This window comes from Schistocerca americana, chromosome X (genome assembly GCF_021461395.2).
Source record: "Schistocerca americana isolate TAMUIC-IGC-003095 chromosome X, iqSchAmer2.1, whole genome shotgun sequence".
NCBI lineage: Eukaryota > Metazoa > Arthropoda > Insecta > Orthoptera > Acrididae > Schistocerca > Schistocerca americana.
The window spans coordinates 428,413,152-428,433,453 of record NC_060130.1 but is presented as its reverse complement, the minus strand read 5'-3'; the positions used below and the strand labels follow the sequence as shown (position 1 = coordinate 428,433,453).

Sequence of the window (20,302 nt, the reverse complement as noted above, 5' to 3'; positions counted from 1 at the left end):
AAAAGTTTCATGGCTCATAAAAACATCCAATAATTAACTTGCGTTCATCCCCCCTCCCAGGCAGATACAACGAGTGCACACTGGACTTCTTTCCAGTCCTGGACATTATTTCCCTCAGGAGATCCATAATGCACCTGTCATTTAAATTTCTGTGTGCCTGCTAAGACCCTGTTGAAGGAGTGCCCACCTTCCCACTCACAGAGTGAATGGGCGAGGCCAGACAGACAGCCTCCACATCGATACCCTGCCCTGAGCAAAGTGAATGCACTGAAAGTACAGATCATCCTGTTCCTGTTTTACCTGTAGCTGCAGTTGTTTTTGTTGCTGTTCAGTGATATTAAGAAATGCTGCCTCTATCTTTGACATATAATCTTGTCCATACAAACTGTCTACAACTAGATGCTGCTCTGCATTCATAATGTTAATGGTCACTGATATTGCAGCTGTCTTGCACAGATGAGACTAATACCTTATCATCATTTGCTGTAACCACAGCAAATAAATACTTTTATGGTTACAGTATTTACTGGCTATCAAAGAATTGATACAATTTACATCACCGGATCCACGTATCTGTGAAAAATTAAACTCCACAAGAAAAATAAGTGAAGTAGAAGTAAATGATACAATAACTTCCAAAATTCAATCAACAACACTTGATGTCATGAACAAGTTCAGCATGTTCCTTATGAAAGAGGACATGGTAGGCTCAGATATCTCTAGGAAAAATTTCTGTGTTAATCACCTATAGTCAAATACTGCTGGCAGAATCAAAGCCCCATGGCCAGTATAGCGGGGCGAGATGATGAATTCAGCAGAGTCCAACAAAGTGGAGTGTTACTGTGAACATAGTTGAGCAGCAGAGGTAGTGATAATATGATGGCATAGTACAGCCGATGAACAGGTTCAGCTGCCAGTCTGAAGAGAAACTGACTTCGAACTGCTCTACAGTTTCTTATATTGCTATCTTCATAGGTCTACTGGTGGTTGATCTGTGTGGTTGGGGGCCAGGTTGTGTAGTTATCATCACCTGCAGCAGAATCATAAAATTTATAATGTACATGATCTCTGCCATCAATGTGTCTTGGTCTATTGGTAGCAAAGATATAAGACTCTGAGACTAAAAGATTGATTTTTGTTATGTTTATGTATCTCTTAAATGACTTTGCTGTATCATTTCAACAGAAATCATGCACATGAACTATGGAACACAGAATTAGCTAACAACTATCAATCTTTTGTAAATCAGATTTTTGCTGTATGCTACAGAAAGAAAGTCATATGAATAAACCCCAAGCCACAGAAGTCATTTCTAATGTTGTAGATATCAAAACTCGATTAAGCTCTAGACTTCCTTTGTCATTAAAAATTATCAAATATGCCATGTACAGGGTGTCCCACTCAAACCTCCCAGATTTCAAATACCCAGGGAAAGAAAAAACCACAGTAGATACGACAATGAAAACTGCACCACATTGTAGAGCATCTCAAAGAATTTATTTATTTATCATAAATGCACCTCTACATGTGAACCATTTGTGGCAAGAAGAATATCGAGTCTGTATTCAATTTCTTGCCAAGTTCTTTGCAACATTTCCTCTGTTATTGTTGCAATCGCATTAGTGATACGATGTCGCAATGTAGGAATATCGTCTACTTTGGTCGCATACACATGGTTCGGCACGAATCCCCACATGAAGAAATCAAGCGGCGTAATGTCGGTGTCGGGTGAACGTGGTGGCCAGGCAATGGGTCCTCCACGTCTGATCCAACAATTGGGAAATTTCCTATCCAGGAACTTGCAAACATCTGTTGACCAATGCAACGGAGTTACAGCTTGTTGAAAAATGATGTTGGGTTGCAAGTCTTGTATCTGAGGGAACACAAACTGCTCCAACATGTCCAGATACACTGACCCATTCACTGTTTGTTCCACAGAGAAGAACAGTCCAACAATCCTGTCGTGCATTAGCCCACACCAGATGTTTAATTTAGGGCTCTCACGAACATGTTGAATGACAATGTGCAGATTTTGTGAACCCCAAATCTGGACATTATGCCTATTGACCCATCCTGATAGATAAAAGGTTGCCTCATCTGAGAATAAACATCTTTCCAGGAAGCTCGCATACATATTAATATGCTGCAGCATATCCGCAGCAAATTGTTGTCAACATGGTTTGTCGTTCGGCGTCAGATGTTGCAGAATTTGCACTTTGTAAGCACACATACGAAGACGCTGGTGAACTATACGATGCAATGTTGATCGAGGTACATCAAGTTGCCTAGATGCTTGACGAATTGACTTATGTGGGCTTCTGAGAAACGTTTGTCTGATGTCCTCCACTGTCTCTTCTCAAACTCCGTAATGTGCACCGCCAGAATGTTGCAGAACACTTCCTGTTGCCGGAAACTTCCTATGTCATTCCTTAATTGTTTGCACATCAGGTGGATCACATTCATACACATGACGATAATTTCTTTGCACAGTAATCGGCGATTTTGTTTCTGCAAACCACACTACTGCTTGTGCGCGCTGCTGTGGAGTCGCCATTTTCACTTCCAGCAACCATGCTGCACTCTGGTGATGATACTTGGCACTTCTGATGCAGGAATATAAATTCTGTGAGATGCTCTACAATGTGGTACATTTTTCATTGTCATTTCTACTGTGGTTTTTCTCTCCTGGGTCCTTGAAATCAGGGAGGTTTCAGAGGGACACACAAGAAACAATAAATTGTTACGTCAAATGACTGGTCAGTCACAAAAACTATCAGTGAATCTATTGGAGGTCTTTGGCATTTACAAAGCAGGAACAGAAAAGGGAGGTAATGACAGTGGCACGTAAAGTGCCCTCCGCCACACACCGTTGGGTGGCTTGGGGAGTATAAATGTAGATGTAGATGTGGATGTATAAATGGAACTTTTAAGTCTTCACTACAGTGTAGCTTTGCTACGCTAATAAAGCAGGCTGTATGAGTGATGAATACAACAGCATACGCTGACTGTTCCTATGACCTATGACATTTGTCTCAAATAATCACAAGGACAAATATGTCAGTAACATATATGCTGTAAAGAGTTAAATCATGCAAGAATACCAATGTTTCATTCCAATGCCTCTTTCTGACAATACACAAATATGATAAGCAAGCAAGTTGTGGAAGATACAACCACCACCTGATTGAAATCCACAAACTATCTGTAATAGTTGTGCAACGAGATAGGTAGACAATTTAATTTACAATGTAACCACCTGACTAGCAACTAAACATTAATCATGAATTACAAGCAAAAAACAGTGAAACAAATCAAAATTTCTAACTGGAGTTCGATGCATAATTTTTGTTCCCATAGGGCACACAACTGAAGAATATGGAAAATTAGTAATTTCAATTTCCATAACTGAAAGATACAGTCAAATTTTGCTGGTTTAACTAATTAATGAGCCATGTACAGACAAGGAACTTTCCAAAATCAATTTACTGCTGTTACAAATTGATGTCTATTGAAGAAATATTAAAATTTCTTTGCAAAATATGCAACATATGCAGAATACAGTTATGCCTAACAGATCATCTAGAAAATTACAGCAGAATTTTATTTTAACTGAGAGGATGGATAAGGAAATGCCAACATTTTCCACACAATCATAGGAAAATAATCATATAAACAAAGTATCTGAATGAGTTAAAATTTCATAAATGGTAGAGTTAAAGAACTGTCCAGGAGTAGCAACACTCCCACATATCAGTAATTTCAGGTTTATTTAGTAACCAGGGTAGCAGTTGGCTCCAACCATGGGTTAGCATTGGTGTCTTCTCCACACCAGTTGCCACTGTGTCACATTCTGCACAGTTCCTAAATAAACCCAGACTTAATGAAAAAAGAAAAAGAAAAAAATCCGTACCAGGATGAACAATGATGAGGTACACTGATAATTATGGAACTGTAAAGAACCCGCACGCTTGATGCACTACGAGGAGATGTCACAAGAAGGTAATCAGTGGCTCCCCAGCTTCAACACAAAGACTGGGTATGGACTGCAGACTGATCTGTTACTGTTTGGTGATGTCCCCAGATGTGTTAATCCATCAAGTTTCAGATGTGAATCGAGGACAGCAATATTTCTTCTGATAATTTGGTTGATAATCATACAGCCATCTCCATGGTGAGTCAGAGACTGAATCAAAACCACTTGACACATTAATATCTGTGGTTTAAATGTGAGCATGCCAGAAATAAGGAAGTTGGCACAAGAGTGTCAGTGACAGATAGGATTTTATCTGTCTAAGAATACTATCTAACAAGTGCCGAGTAGGCAAATCCACAGCACTTATGAACTATGTGGTTAATTATTGGAATTGATGGCATGCATTTGAATGCCAGAGCATGGACTCAGAACAATAATTCTTCTGAGAGAGCACAGACATGAATTACTGATTTCCATGAATTGTTGAGCTGGAAACCCTCATCTCAGTTGAGCAAGTTGTCTGTTAATTGTATTTCCACACTAGATCAGAATAGGATGAGGCATTAGCCAGTATCTTGGCTTTCCAATAGTCTATGAAATTACCAGAGGAAACTTAAGGTTCAAACACTACAAATTTATTGGTCCACAGAAGGTGGGTGAGTGTCTGGTGTTCAATGCACCATTCTTGTACAGTACGCATTATTTCTCCTATGTAACTTTTATCATACTGACAAGAAATTTCATAAACATCTGTCTTCTGTAAAAGGACATCCCAAAAGAGCTGGCATCCTGGCCGGTGGGTGGAGGATCATACCTACTTTATGCTGCTTCAGTATTCTGGCAATTTTTAAACAATCTTTTTCCACATATGGTAGAAAGTCTGTAAAATTTCTCTCTCTTCCCTCGCATTCTTTCTTTGGTTGGCATGGTGTTTTCATCAGCACAGCTCTCTTAATCTGACGTTTTGTAAATACACTTTTACTGAGTATCTCTTCGAAGTGTACCAACTCTTCCTGCAAGGTGACCACAAAGAAATGATTCAAAAATTTTCTGATATTCCCAGGTTTTCCATTAAAGTTTGTAATACTTCCCCTGATTCTGAAATTTTATTTGTATTATGAAGACAAAGTTTCAATTGTTTTGTAACTGTCAATAATAAAATCTGATATAAAACTCACAAAAATTAAGAAGACATGTTCCACTACATTTGTTTAACCCTTTCACGGGCCGGGGGGGATATACTTCCAACTAAATGTATTTCTTTACAGCAGTTGAGGGATTATGTTTTACCACCACTGTACACTCCTGGAATCTAGTGGCAGTCTGCTGCACCAGCTGTAGTTTCTCTTTGTTGTGAAATTTAGCCTTCAGAACTGTGGGAAGTATCTATCCCACCAAACAGCGGTGTTTTAATGATTATACGGATGTATGGTCACCGCCAAAGTAGTTTCTGGAAGTGGCTTGGGAAGTACATTTACAACAAAATTAATCTGTCATTTGTGGTCCTTGGGAAGCACACTTACCAAAAACTTATGGGATATCCCAAATCTTTTGGCAATACATCTCTGAAAAATTTATGATTACATTTGGTCCATCAACTGTGATTTGTAAAATTTCATGAAGGTATATAAGAAGTAGAAGCATTTTCGTGAATGACGGAGGGAGGTCAAAAACTCTTGTATGACACAGAAAAGTAAATGTTACGTATTGTGTACAAACTTCATTTTTTTTCATGGCTCCACAATCTGACATTTATATCCATTTGAGTTTATTGACAAACTTTACTGAGTGACTTATCAAATCCTATAACAAAATGATTACAAGAAGTTATAGAATCCCTTAGTCTACCTTTATTATAAAGCGTAATCTCATAAAGAATTGAGTATGCAATTTTACTTTGCTGCAGTACAATTCTTCTGGCTGGTTCGCTATTGTTGAACATCTTTTTAAGAAAGTGTGTGTTACTTCCAAAACTTCAAACCTGTCAATCAACCAATAGCTTTGAAAGTGTGCTGACATGCTAAATGCAACAGCCAGAAATTTAAAACAAAATAAAATATTTAATGATTTGTCATTTTTACTACTACAATATTTACCCGACAATATAAACGACACACTCCTTTCAGGTGCTGCGAGTTGTGCTGTTGTCTGTACTTGCTGCCTAGATTCCAACTAGACTGAACTATTGTTACTTTCATGCCACTAGTTACAGCAGAGTTTGACTTGCTGGTCTTTTGTTTTTCAGAGTCCACACTGAAATTCGATGAAACTTAAATCATCACATCTTTCGCCAGCTCGGGTGGACGTGATGGCTGGCGAGATCTTAATGAATTGAGTGCTGCATCCCAAGCCTTATTTGAGTTGACCCTCTGTTCTGATTTGTGAGGTTTTCACACATCATCACTTTGAAAGAATCCTTAATTATGTCATCCAGGAAATTCGGCATTTCCACCACAGTAATAGTCTCTTCTTATTTAATTTCATGATTATATTCAATGTACTGCTCGGCAACATCTGCTTTACTTTGTTGTTTAGTCGTGTGTGTCACTGATATTCCTCGCATCTCTCCTTGACTGCTCTAATAGAAATATGTGGAGACTCTATTGTGGTGCAACTGCCACATTTCTGGGACAGTGTAATTAAGGAATCTATCGAAATAAAGATGTATGAAAAACCTAATAAATCAGGACTCAGGTTTCATTTTAAACAAGGCTTAGGGTCTGGCACTCAATTTATTAAGATCTCACCAGCAGTACCACCCACCAGAGCAGGGAAACACTGACAGAGCATGTGTTTTGAGAAATATCAGTGCAGGCTCTGATAAACAAAAGAGTATCAAAGGGCACAGTGGCCAATATGAGTCAAACTCTACTGTAAATAGCACGAGACCATGAATGGTTTTCAGTCTAGTCGGAGTCCAGGCAACAAGTACACATAAAAGCACAACATGTAGCACCTGAATAAGCTGACTGGATTGGTTGTTGAAATATTGTGCATAAAATGGGAACAACTTGGTTGAACTCCTGGAAACACACCATTAATCTGACTGGTTCTGCTGGTATTTCATATTGGTGGCTTCCTTTCTATGATTGCTCCATGTGGTAACTGGATTCATAGTGATATGTGGTGGTGGTGGTGGTGGTGGTGGTGGTGGTGATGATGGTGATAAGGTTGTGGATACACAACAGCAAGGTCTTTAGTACCCACACAAAAATGTAATGAGACAGGTGGGGAGGAAGACTGTAAAATTACTAAAATGAGAACTGTGAATAAAAACGTAAAGAAAGTCCTAACCACTTACACACAACACAAAAACAAAAACAAAAACACACACACACACACACACACACACACACACACACACACACACACACACACACACACAAAATCAGGCTGTCTGATCTAACGCTTGGTAAAAATGGAAAAAGCTAAGAAAAAAATAAAAGAAGACAGCAGATACTTGTGGCTGGCTGATTGCCAGAATAAAAGAGGCCAAGCCAGCAAATCTGTAACACACTAAAATCTCCAGCGTAAAAGCTTAGGCCAGTGTCCAGACATATCAAAAAATTTTAAAAGCACACTCACCTCGTCATTAGATAAAATAGAAGACAGATCCCCAGGTCCTTGTGCCGGAGTAAAAAGCCACATGTTAGGGGATAGTGCTCAACGATGAGCACAACTTGCCGGAGCAGCCGGCATGAGATCGCCACAGCTTATTGTCTGTCACTGCGTGCCACTCCTCCTCAGAACAATATGGAGCTGCAACCCACCAGTGAAATGACAGCCGGTGGCAGAATGGTGAATTCTGATACATTATGTTCCCTGCAGACCTCCTTGGCATCTTTGTGAGCCTGTTCATTTCCCCGAATTCCCACATGCCCTGGTACACAGCAGAATGACACCTTCTTCCCCCACTGCTGTATGAGCTGGGCCAATTTCTCTGCTGGGTACATGTGCTGCAATGATTTTAGAGCACTAAATGAATCAGAGTAGATGAGAAACTGTTTTCCCTGAAGACATTTCAACTGTTCCAATGCCATCAGGATCAAATGAAGCTCTGTAGAAAAGACAGTGTAGGTGTGGGGAAGGTGAATCCCGAATACATGTTCAGGGAATACAACTGAATAACCAAGGGAGTCCCCTCATTGTAAGTCCTCTGTGTACCTTACTGTACAACCATGACGCCTATCTAAAATTATAAACAGAGATTAAAATGTAAAAGTGGGAGTGCACTCTTTCTGAAAATTCATTAAGTCTACAATAATTCCAGGCCAAGGCGGAAATCTGCTCCAACCTTGGTGTAAAACATTAAAACCAGCCACACCCGTCACTGAAGGGCAATCTTTCATGTGAATCCCATAGCACCTAGCTGCTAAGTGTCAAGTAGGGAACAGCATTTCTTGGTGGCCAAGCAGTAGTATGGTATGCAGGTGTGTATGTAGTAGACAGCATTTTACAGGCTTCTGGCACCATGAGGAGTCATCGCCAGATGTGAAGAGATGGCTCACCAGTCAACACAGAGGCTCAGCATGGAGCTGGTCTGAAAGGCCTCAGTAGCCAGCCTAAATCCTTCATGATTCACCATGACCAACATCTTTAAACAAGATGGTCCTGCAGACCCATACACCATGCACCCATAATCAAGGGCTCTGTACAACTGGAGGAGGCAAATTCTGGCTGATTCCCATGAATTGTGGCTAAGACATTTTAAAATGCTTAGTGCATTCAGGGGGTGTCTTTTCAGGTCCCTAAGGTGTGGCAACCACGTAAGTTTCAAGCCAAATTTGACGCCCAGAAACCTCACCGTGTCTTTAAAATTAAGGACAGTGTCCCTCATCAACAACTGAAGAAAGCGTAAAACCAAACTAGAACAGTTAAAAAGGATGCACACAAACTTTTCAGTTGAGAATTTAACACCTTTCTTCTCGGCCCATTCATCCAGCCGTCGAAGAGTCAGTTGCAACTGACAAGCTATTGTTGCAAGGCTTGAAAAGGAACAAAAGACAAGAGAAGTCGAGAACAAAAAACAGAACACTGCAAAGGATATTTAAAAACAGATGTGATACTATCAATAGTTACTGCTAAGACAGTCACCCCTCAAACATTACCTTGAGGGACACTGTTCTCCTGCTCAAAGCGGTCACAGAGGATGACACTAGCTCATGTCTCAAATAGTGTGATGAGAGGAAGGACCACATAAATATAAGGAGACATCCTCAGAAACCACATTCATGAAGCAGCCCACAAATAATAGGCTGCCAAGTAGTACCACGGGCCTTCTTGATGTCAAAAAATACACCCAGAAGGTGGATGAGGCACTCAATGGTTCCATCACACACACTTCTTAGTTTGTAGTGCCCACAGAAGTGTCATTATATCCGTCAGATAAAACTAGTGTTGAGTGGTCTGACAGCTTTCATGTTTTCTGCTTTTTATTCTGTGCTTAATTTTTGGGGATAAAGGTGGGGGTGTAACTGTTGAACAAATCCTAGAGGACTTGTCTTTGTCTGTTGTTCACATAAGTGCGGTTTGATGTTCACTATTCGTAAGTAGTGGCTTCATTAGCTTCTTGGAGCAGGTAATTTGTTTCATACATACTGCACTTCTAAAAGCGCACTTGCAGGTACACTTTTCCTTTTTTCAATATTTGTATAGTCTGTGTCAGCAAAGTAACTTTTTGTGGCAACTTTTTCACTTTGTTTGCACGTAATATTGGACACAATGTACTGAACTCACTTGGTCATTTCCTGAATCTTTTTCTCCTACAAGGAAACAAGAAAATCCCAGTTTCAGATAGCACAGTTCCCATAACACTTGAGGGGGGAGCTGAACATGCAGCAGCAAGCTCATGCACAGCTTTTTCACAATTTCAACAAGTTGTCTGACCAGCATAGTGCATCAGAAATGCTGACATTTTAAGCACCTTACTGGCTTTGATATGTATGGCCAGACTCTTAAATAAACAAACCCTGTTTTGATATATTCAAGAACAGACAGACATATTAAAAATAAAAATAAATGCAGTTGGCTTTGCAATAAGTCATTGATATGGTGGGGAGGTGGTGTGAAACACATCAAATTACTTTAAAACATGCCTTTGAAAGCAACCTTCCCTATAACAATAGACACATATGGGTCCTGAATCAATCTTGGTTCCACTGTTGTGGCACAGCCACCTGACTGATGAGTTTTGCCTTTGTCTGCTCCCCCCCCCCTTTTTTTTTCTAGCCAAGATTGTAACAATGTGGCAGCAGAGGGGGCTGGTTGATTTGCTTCAGTGGACTTCACATTTCATTACTTTTGTGAACAGGCCCTCATCAGACTAGACAGAGAACTTTAACATAGGATAGTCTGATGGCTTTTGATTCACAGTTTATCTGTTTGGTGTTTTTCTTCCTATGTCAGTGCTGGCAGTAAGACATTTCAGTACACTGCTTTTTGGATATTTTGCTGCTCTCTGTTATATGAGATGGTATTTTATTTATTTAACCAATCAATGGGCCAAAATATAACACACAGCATACATAACATGCTTTAAGAGGATAAGATAGGAGGAGTACAGAGATAGGACAGGTGGTATAGTTTATCAGAAACTATTAGGTTTCAAACATTAATGTCTTTATGGAGCAGAGAGTTTAATTTCAAACAGAAAGAGGGATATTGAAGAAATTCAAAAGAAAAGCAGAAAGATTATTAGGAAAATATTATGCCCAAAAATTACTGATGGAGAAACATATAGGTTGAGAAGTAGTAAGGAAATAGAATAATACACAGACATACATGGTGACATGAGAAAATGAAGACTTAAATTTTATGGGCACATTAAAAGAATGGCCCCCACTAGGTTGATAAAACAAATAGAAGAATTCTACAAAAACAGAAGTAAGGCCAAAACTGAGCCAATTAAATGGATCAGTGTGATTAAGGGGGATCTTAAAGTAGCCAGTATAACTAGGGCAGATGTTACAGATAGAAAAACTTTCAGGCAAAAGATATTCGCTTGAAAAGTTGGTCAGAGGGAAATTAGAAAATGATGAAAGAAGGAGACTTCATTGTGTAAGGATGAAAGAAATTTGGACACAAAGGAAGGCCAACCATCAAAAGTGACATTGATGGATTGTGCCTCGCATGGTCCTATTGGGCCATTCATGAATAATAGTAATAATAATAATAATAATAATAATAATAATGTTTCTTACATCAGTCATCTCTTCATCAGATAATTCTTATGTCAGTTCACAAAATATTGAGGCCAACTTAAGAGAATTGTCCTTTTCAACAATAATTGAGTATTTCCCTAACTTTTTTTCACTAAATAATCTTTTCAATATGAGTGACTGCTGACTTCTCCATAAGCAACTCCACATTCCAAATTCATGTCAAAAACTTTAGGCTTATAGTTACACATGCTATAACTTTTTTAAATAGAAGGGTGACACCACATCAAATGCCACTTTTTCTCTTTTAATTACAGTATGTATACACCCCTTTACAATTGATCCTTAACATCAGGAAGGAGGAATGTCAAACTCTTAGGTGCCTGGGAATAGTTTCAACAGCCCATCCAACACACTGCAGGATTTTTGGTAGAGAGAGAGACACTTAGTTTCACCTTCCCTGGACAAGCTTAACAACTGATTTGTAACACAGGTCCCAGAGGTTACCTACAGAAGAGTTTTGCTGTCCATGCTATTGGCACACAGCATGTCTTGAAGGGGGGAGGGGGTCCACCATCTATGCTGTCTAGGTAACTAAGCCAAGATCACCATTTTCTGTAATGCACAATGTTTGATCATCACACTGTATGATCTGTAAGGTGGTCGCCGAAGCACACTGGAGTTTATGGTTATAGGACTACTGCCTGAGCTCTCCAGCCTCTAGATCAGAAACCTCCACAGGACCATCAAACAGCACTCTGCCAAGAAAAGCCTACTTGCAATATGACTTGTGGGTTACTGAACGCTACAGATATGGCAAGTATTATCTTCATTAGAGACTCAGCACAGGTCCAACTAGACAAGGATGGTAGTGCAAACTGACCATGCGATCTTAATGAGACCATCATGGTGTTTACCTGAAGTGATTTAGAAAAATCGTGAAAATTCAAAATCATTGTGAACGGAAGGAAATTTCAGCCATGTTCATTCAGAATATGAGCCCACGGCCTCAACCACAGCTACACCTGGCTTGATAACAGGTGGAGAATTGTAACAAAATCATTGTACATGGTTTACTGCATGACCTTTCTAAAGTATAAGGTTACAAATCAGAAACACACTTTCAGACAAACTTACAAATGGAATGTAAGCGAACTTTCACTATGATACACATAATCTGGCACCTGCTTATCAAACATACAACCAAAATGTTGGCAAATCCCAAATTGATAACATGCAGCAATCAGAATACTTTCTGAAGCGTATAACTGGACACTTACTTATCTATAACTATCAATGAAACAACAATGTATTAACAGCATTTAAATATAAACTCACATAATTAAGATAGCGGATGACCATCACCACTCTTTATGCTTCACAACTGGAATGAAACACAGTGGTGGTATAAACGGTCTCCATAATCATGAAGACCACCAAATTAAATCTGAAATGTGAAAGACGTGTGGAATTTAACACTTCTGCACTGAGGGAAATACTGCCACAATTCCAATAAAAAATTTACAAATTACGATTACCCAAATATTTATGCTCTCTCTCTCTCTCTCTCTCTCTCTCTCTCTCTCTCTCTCTCTCTACAGGGCCATTCCATATCAAATCACAAACTGAAAAACACTTATATCACATTTCTCCAATCTGCTGAGAACCTAGTTTTGGTCTTAAAATATTCCTAGGGTTATAAGCATTCTAATAAAATCAAAATATTAATGGGTTTTCTGTGAATGGATACACAAATAAATCAGAAACCAAATAACTTTTTACTGTGATGAAAAAACAAGTCATTCTAAGTAAGTTCAGTCATATCTGACACCCACTGCCTCAGATGCAGAGGTCTCAAATTAGCATATTTAAATATCAATTATTCTAGACAGACAAATTAATCTTAAGTGTGAAAAATTTATTTCATTTTATTAACTAACTGATTTTTGAATGAATGTAATGTGTCACATTTATCCGTGCAGCTAACCACCAGCTCACAGCGATAAAGCATTCTGTGTGATTGCAGTAGCATGATTGAAACTTGTAAATAAATGAAAACATTGCAACATCACTGTCATCAGTTGATGAACATAACTGGCAAGCAACAATCAGTCCATTTGACCTCAGTTGCTCCTTGGCTTTCTGTGAGACAAGTCATATTTGTTTGTGGTGCAGCCATTTATCATTCCGTTTATAACATAGTGCATTTTTAATCAAAGTAGTGCTCATCAGAGGGTAGAATGTCAGATCTCTTAATCGGGCAGTTAGGTTAGAAAATTTAAAAAGGGAAATGGACAGGTTAAAATTAGATATAGTGGGAATTAGTGAAGTTCGGTGGTAGGATGAACAAGACTTCTGGTCAGGTGACTACAGGGTTATAAATACAAAATCAAATAGGAGTAACGCAGCAGTTGGTTCAATATGAATAAAAAAATAGGAACACGGATAAGTTACTATGAACAGCATAGTGAATGCATTATTTTAGCCAAGATAGACACAAAGCCCACACCTACCACAGTAGTACAAGTTTATATGCCAACTAGCTCTGCAGATGATGAAGAGATTGAAGAAATGTATGATGTGATAAAAGAAATTATTCAGATAGTTAAGGGAGGTGAAAATTTAATAGTCATGGGGAACTGGAATTCAACAGTAGGAAAAGGAAGACAAGGAAAAGTAGTAGGTCAATATGGACTGAGGGTAAGGAATGAAAGAGGAAGCCGGCTGGTACAATTCTGCACAAAGCATAACCTAGTCACAGCTAACACTTGGTTTAAGAATCATTAAAGAAGGTTGTATATGTGGAAGAGGCCTGGAGACACTGGAAGGTTTCAGACAGATTATATAATGGTAAGACAGAGATTTAGGAACCAGATTTTAAATTGTAAAACATTTCCAGGGGCAGATGTGGACTCTGACCACAATTTACTGGTAATGAACTGCAGATTAAAACTGAAGAAACTGCAAAAAGGTGGGAATTTATGGAGATGGGGCCTGGATAAACTGAAAGAACCAGAGGCTGTACAGAGTTTCATAGAGAGCATTGGGGAGCGATTGACAGGAACAGGAAAAAGAAATGCAGTAGGAGAAGAATGGGTAGCTTTGACAGATGAAATAGTGAAGGCAGCAGAGGATCAAGTAGGTAAAAAGGTGAGGGCTAGTAGAAATCCTTAGTTAACAAGAGATATTGAATTTAATTGATGAATGGAGAAAATATAAAAATGCAGTAAATGAAGCAGGTGAAAAGGAATACAAACGTCTCAAAAATGAGATCGACAGGAAGTGCAAAATGGCTAAGCAGGCATGGCTAGAGGACAAATGCAAGGGTGTGGAGGCATATATCATTAGGGATAAGATAGATACTGCCTCCAGGAAAATTAAAGACATCCTTGGAGAAAAGAGAACAACTTGCATGAATATCAAGAGCTCAGATGGAAAACCAGTCCTATGCAAAGAAGGAAAAGCAGAAAAGTGGAAGGAGTATATAGAGGGTCTGCACAAGCGATGTACTTGATGGCAATATTATGGAAACTGAAGAAGACATAGATGAAGATGCAAGTCAAAATAAGGTGCCGGGAGTAGACACCAGAACTCCTCACAGCCTCAGGAGAGCCAGCCGTGACAAAACTCTACCATCTGGTGAGCAAGATGTATGAGACAGGTGAAATACCCTCAGACTTCAAGAAGAATATAATAATTCCAATCCCAAAGAAAGCAGGTTTTGACAGGTGTGAAAGTTACTGAACTATCAGTTTAATATGTCACGGCTGAAAAATACTAACCCAAATTCAGTACCGACAAATGGAAAAACTGGTAGGAGCCAACCTCGGGGAAGATCAGTTTGGATTCCGTAGAAATGTTGGAACACGTGAGGCAATACTGACCCTACGACTTATCTCAGAAGATGGATTAAGGAAAGGCAAACCTACGTTTCTAGCATTTGTAGACTTAGAGAAAGCTTTTGACAATGTTGACTGGGATACTCTCCTTCAAATTCTGAAGGTGGTAGGGGTAAAATACAGGGAGTGAAAGGCTATTTACAATTTGTACAGAAACCAGATGGCAGTTATAAGAGTCGAGGGACATCAAAGGGGAGCTTTGGTTGAGAAGGGTGTGAGACAGGGTTGTATCCTATCCCCGATCCGGTGTTATTCAATCTGTATCTTGATCAACCAGTAAAGAAAACAAAAGAAAAATTTGGAGTAGGAATTAAAATCCACGGAGAAGAAATAAAAACTTTGAGGTTTGCCAATGACATTGTAATTCTGTCAGAGACAGCAAAGGACCTGAAAGAGCAGCTGAACGGAATGGACAGTGTCTTGAAAGGAAGATATAAGATGAACACCAACCAGAGTAAAACGAGGGTAATGGAATGTAGTCAAATTAAATCAGGTGATGCTGTGAGAATTACATTAGGAAATGAGACATTTATAGTAGACATGTTTTGCTATTTGGGGAGCTAAATAAATAACTGATGATGATTGAAGTAGAGAGGATATAAAATGTAGACTGGCTATGGCAAGGAAAGTGTTTCTGAAGAAAAGAAATTTGCTAACATTGAGTGTAGATTTAAGTGTCAGGAAGTCATTTCTGAAAGTATTTGTATGGAGTGTAGCCATGTATGGAAGTGAAACATGGATGATAAATAGTTTAGACAAGAAGATAATAGAAGGTTTCGAAATGTGGAGCTACAGAAGAATGCTGAAGACTAGATGGGTAGGTCATGTGACTAATGATGAGGTACTGAACAAAATTGGGGAGAAGAGGAATTTATGGTGCAGCTTGACTAGAAGAAGGGATTGATAGGTAGGACACGTTCTGAGGCATCACGCGATCACCAATTTAGTACTGGAGGGAAGCATGCAGGGTAAAAATCGTAGAGGGAGACCAAGAGATGAAAACAGTAAGCAGATTCAGAAGGATGTGGGTTGCAGTAGTTACTCAGAGATGAAGAAGCTTGCACAGGTTAGAACAGCATGGAGAGTTGGAAAGAACCAGTCTCTGGACTGAAGATACAAGAACACAGTGTTCATTTACTTACAATGGAAAATATGAATTCATGTAATGTCAGACAATTACCTACAATGCCACGTCATTTGATGACCTACACCTCAGCAAAAATGCTTCAAAAATTTTTAGAACTAAGTGAAGACGAACAAGATTTGGTCATGTTATGGTCCAATACAAATTTCCCAGATGACCAAGAAAGAACTATAAGTGGACATCACAGATATTATTACTTAAATGGTTTTCCAAAGCCATCAAAGAACATGTTGCGATTCTTTCAAAATACATGGGCAGAAAGTTAAAACATCTTTGAGGTCTGTAAGTTTGGCTTTGTCTAAATCATTAAGTGAGAGGAGAATTTATGTCAAACAAAGAAAAAGCTTTGTACAACATGTCGTAAGATTTGTGAACAAAAAACTGAAATCAGCGATGGAAATGAAAGTGCTGCCAGTGACCTGGAGGTGACAGTTCATGAGTCAGTGCTAAAAAGTGAAAATAATAAGGACAAATATACAAATTAAGTTGATTTGGGGTGCTCTCCCTTAAAACTCTAAATCACAGCAATGTCTCGTATGGCAAACAGATGCCAGAAAAAGGGAAGCGTGCTTTGGAAGAAAATCTGTACCAGACACTGGATTGCAGCATTGAAATTTCTGACTGTAGGGTGGATAAAATGGATGATGAAATTGTTAAGAAAGATTTTGATGCCATGATATTGTTAATGAAAGAAAAAGTAGCTGGTGTAAGAAAATCTGAAATAATTCAAGTTTTAACTATAGCTCCTGCCTCTTGGTCAAAAGAAAAAATATCAAAATTCAATGTTAGTGTGTATGCAGCTCGACAGGCATGGACACTGAAAATAGAGATGGGTATTTTATCAATTCCTAAGCCAAAATGAGGTAACATGATGATTGATAAAGCTGTGAAGTTTCTCACTGATTACCGAAATGATTAATACACATAAATGTTACCAGGAGCAAAGGACAAAGGACAACGTTAGCATTCAGGAGAATCTGCCTGTGCAAAAAAGGTCCATTGCAACCTTAAGGAATGATATTATTGTTTTAAATGGGTAAACCCAAACATTAACACTGGTTTTCTAAATTTTGTTCACAAAGACAAAGTGGTGTATTTTAGCAGGCACTCATTCAGCATGTGTCTGCAATATCCACCAAAGTGTAAAACTGCTTTTGGATGCAGAACAAATTCAATAAAGATATAAACAATTTTTACAATTTCTTGCATGTGACTCGGAAAACTACGACTGCAAGCTTAATCACTGCGATAGTTGTCCCAGTGATGACAAATATTTAGAATTTTTGAAAGAAATATTATCTTTCAAAGATGCTGATGATGAAATTGAGTACAGCCAGTCGATTAACACAGACCATTGGACTGAACTAGTAAAGCAATCTGCAACTGTTGAGGAATACACTGATTTGTTGTGATTTGTTGGTAACAAAATTACAGGCACTTAAACCACACTCATTTATATGTAACTGTCAGGCAAGTCCCTGAAAAATTTGAAAGAAAATCTAACCCCTGAAAAAGCAATTCTGTTAATGGTCTTTGTTGAAAACTACAGTTTTGCAATTCAGAACAAAATATAAGTTAGCACTGGACAAGAAGCAGCTGTTCAATCCATCCTGTTTGTGTTTATGTGATAAATAAGGAAAATAAATTGATAATACCAAACCATTGCTTTGTAAGTGATGATATGGATCATGATGTAGTATATGTAAATGCTGTTCCAAAAGAAATGGTTAAGTGGTTGGCTGTACACTACCCACAAGTCAAGAAACTGCATTATTTCACTGATTGATGTGCTGCTCAATATAAATACACAAAAAACTTTAAAAACTTGTGTCAATACAAAAATGGTTTTTCCATTGCCACTGAACATTCCTTTTTTGCTGCTAGCCATGGTAAATCTGTGTGATAGGCTGGGACGAAATGTAAAACGTGTATTGAGAAAAGTTAGTCTTCAACTAGAAGCTGATGTGCAAATAACAACTGGATCAGGTGTTTACAGTTTCTGCAAGGCTAACACTGACAATTTTCTTTTTTCTCATTTCTTAGAGAAAATCAATGTAGATTTCCTGTGGAAGAAACTTGAGAAGAGATTTTTGACAACCTGCAAAATTAATGCTACCAGGAATTTTCACAATTACAAACAATTTCCCTGTTGTCCATTACAAATAAGAAAAGTAACTTGTTCTGAAAGGTCTTCCTCGATTTTCTCATTCAATGAAAATGCCCCGCAATGGACACGTACCCGTCCTCAACAAAACTCTTTTGTGGCAACTGTATATGATGACAGGTGGTACTTTGCCTTCATCAAGAATGTATGTGATGGAGGAGGAGATGCTGAACCACTTTTTCTCCATTCATCTGGACCATCAGTGTCATTCATTTGGCCTGAGTAGGAAGACCATTATTTTGTGCCTTTGGAAAACATTTTATGTACCTTGAGTGTAGCTGACACTTAGAAGGAATGGATTACTTTCATGAAAATGATATGAAGTTAACAGAATCTAATTTCTCACAATGGATTCAAAACAAAGACACTATTGAAACTATCAATTGAGAACTCCAAGGATCTTCACTGCTGAACATGTATGTTTTAAATCTAAACATTTGTCTGTGTAGAATAATTGTCATTTAAATATGCTCATTTGATACCCCTAAATAAAGTTAACATTAGTACTGAAAAATATTTCAACTAAAACTACAACTTTTGGATCTGTGCTTTTATTATTTTAACAAAATGTGAGATGTACTAAACATGATGTGCTTTAAAAGACTGCTGAACAATGTTACAAATATTTTAAGACATAAATTAAAATCCTATGTATGTCACAACCCATGCCTTTTTTGTGTTTTTAATCACATCATATTTGAGCTTCAATAAAAAAAACTGGCCTGATAACAGCTCCACCTAAAAGTATTATGAATATTTAAGAAATCATTGTTTGGGCCATAACAATCTGATTTTCAATGTCACCATAAATCAAGGCCGAGTTACTAAATATTTTTTTCCCCACAAAGTTACATTCTTTTACTGATATCTGGAAAAATATGATAGTGATTTTTTGAAAATTAACAAAGTTCTGGGTTTTTTTCCTAAAGTAATGCAATCCAAATAAAAAGCTTCAGACACAGAGTAAGCTTTTCGAATGTTTAACCACATTTTCCTTAAAAAAGTATATGAAATATAAGGAAAAAATTTTACACTGGTTAATACCTGAAAAAAAAATCTAAGGCAGTCGCTGTCAGGCCTGGATGAAGTTAGTAGGAATGGCCCATTTTTCATTATAGTTAAGAGGTTTTTGATTTCAAATGTGTGTGTCCATTCACAACAATATCATTAATATTTTTATATTATTAGAAAGCCTACAACCTTGGGAATCATTTAAAATCAAAACTAGATTCCCAGTAGATTGGAGAAATGTGATATAAGTGTTTTTCAACACGCCTATAATTTTTTCTAGAAAGTTTAAAGTGACCTACATTAATATTTTTTGTAGTTTTCTTTATAACTTTACTGCTTAAATAAATGCATTCTTGTTAATCATATGCCTCTCTCAACTTCTGAAAAAAAAATCCAAATCAAAAGCTTCATATATACCTGGGTTATGAGTATTTCTGTAGATAAGTATCACTTTGCATGGATATGCCTGCAGATCCCAATATCAGGACATCACTACATTGAAAATTCAATAAAGAATAAAGTTTTAGGCCAAAAAGAATTTCCAGAACTTCTCATGTTACAAGTATAAGCAAATATACAAAGTTTCATAAAAATCAGAGATGTCGGGTGCGTGACCTGAGAGATCGGATGTGGAATTACCCTACATCCATATTTGAAATTGAGCACTATCTCAAATTGGGCTGCAATGGTCTAGTGGTTGAAGAACTTGACCCCAGCCTTGGGGAACCCGGGTTCAAACATGGGTATGCGCAGCGATTTCTGCTCTTCTTTTCCCTCCAGAATGGCCCCAGGACCACTCTGTCTACTGTCAAATTGAGTATTGGGGATCTTTCCAGAGGGTAAAATGCAGTTCAGACAAGAGACTAGCCACCCATCCCCTCCTAATGCTGTGGTGGATAGAACAATGATGGAGGCTGGGTTGTAGCAGCTTTGATGAACGAATAATCTCAGCCT

The 20,302-nt window shown here is 38.2% G+C and overlaps 1 protein-coding gene across 7 annotated transcripts in view; it reads right to left on the bottom strand.

Moving 5' to 3' along the window:
• LOC124555569 (Bardet-Biedl syndrome 2 protein homolog) overlaps window positions 1-20,302 on the bottom strand; it is a 180,522-nt gene that overhangs the window by 146,320 nt on the left and 13,900 nt on the right. For 4 of the 7 annotated variants that reach the window (XR_006968563.1, XR_006968564.1, XM_047129528.1 and 1 more), the window contains exon 2: window positions 12,469-12,577. The exons of 1 other annotated variant lie outside the window; for it this stretch is intronic. The gene's annotated coding sequence lies outside the window, so the exon portion shown is untranslated. Of the gene's footprint in view, window positions 1-745; window positions 1,031-7,558; window positions 7,575-12,468; window positions 12,578-20,302 lie in introns of those variants that run through there. 2 more of the 7 variants (XM_047129529.1, XM_047129531.1) reach the window with 2 other exon arrangements.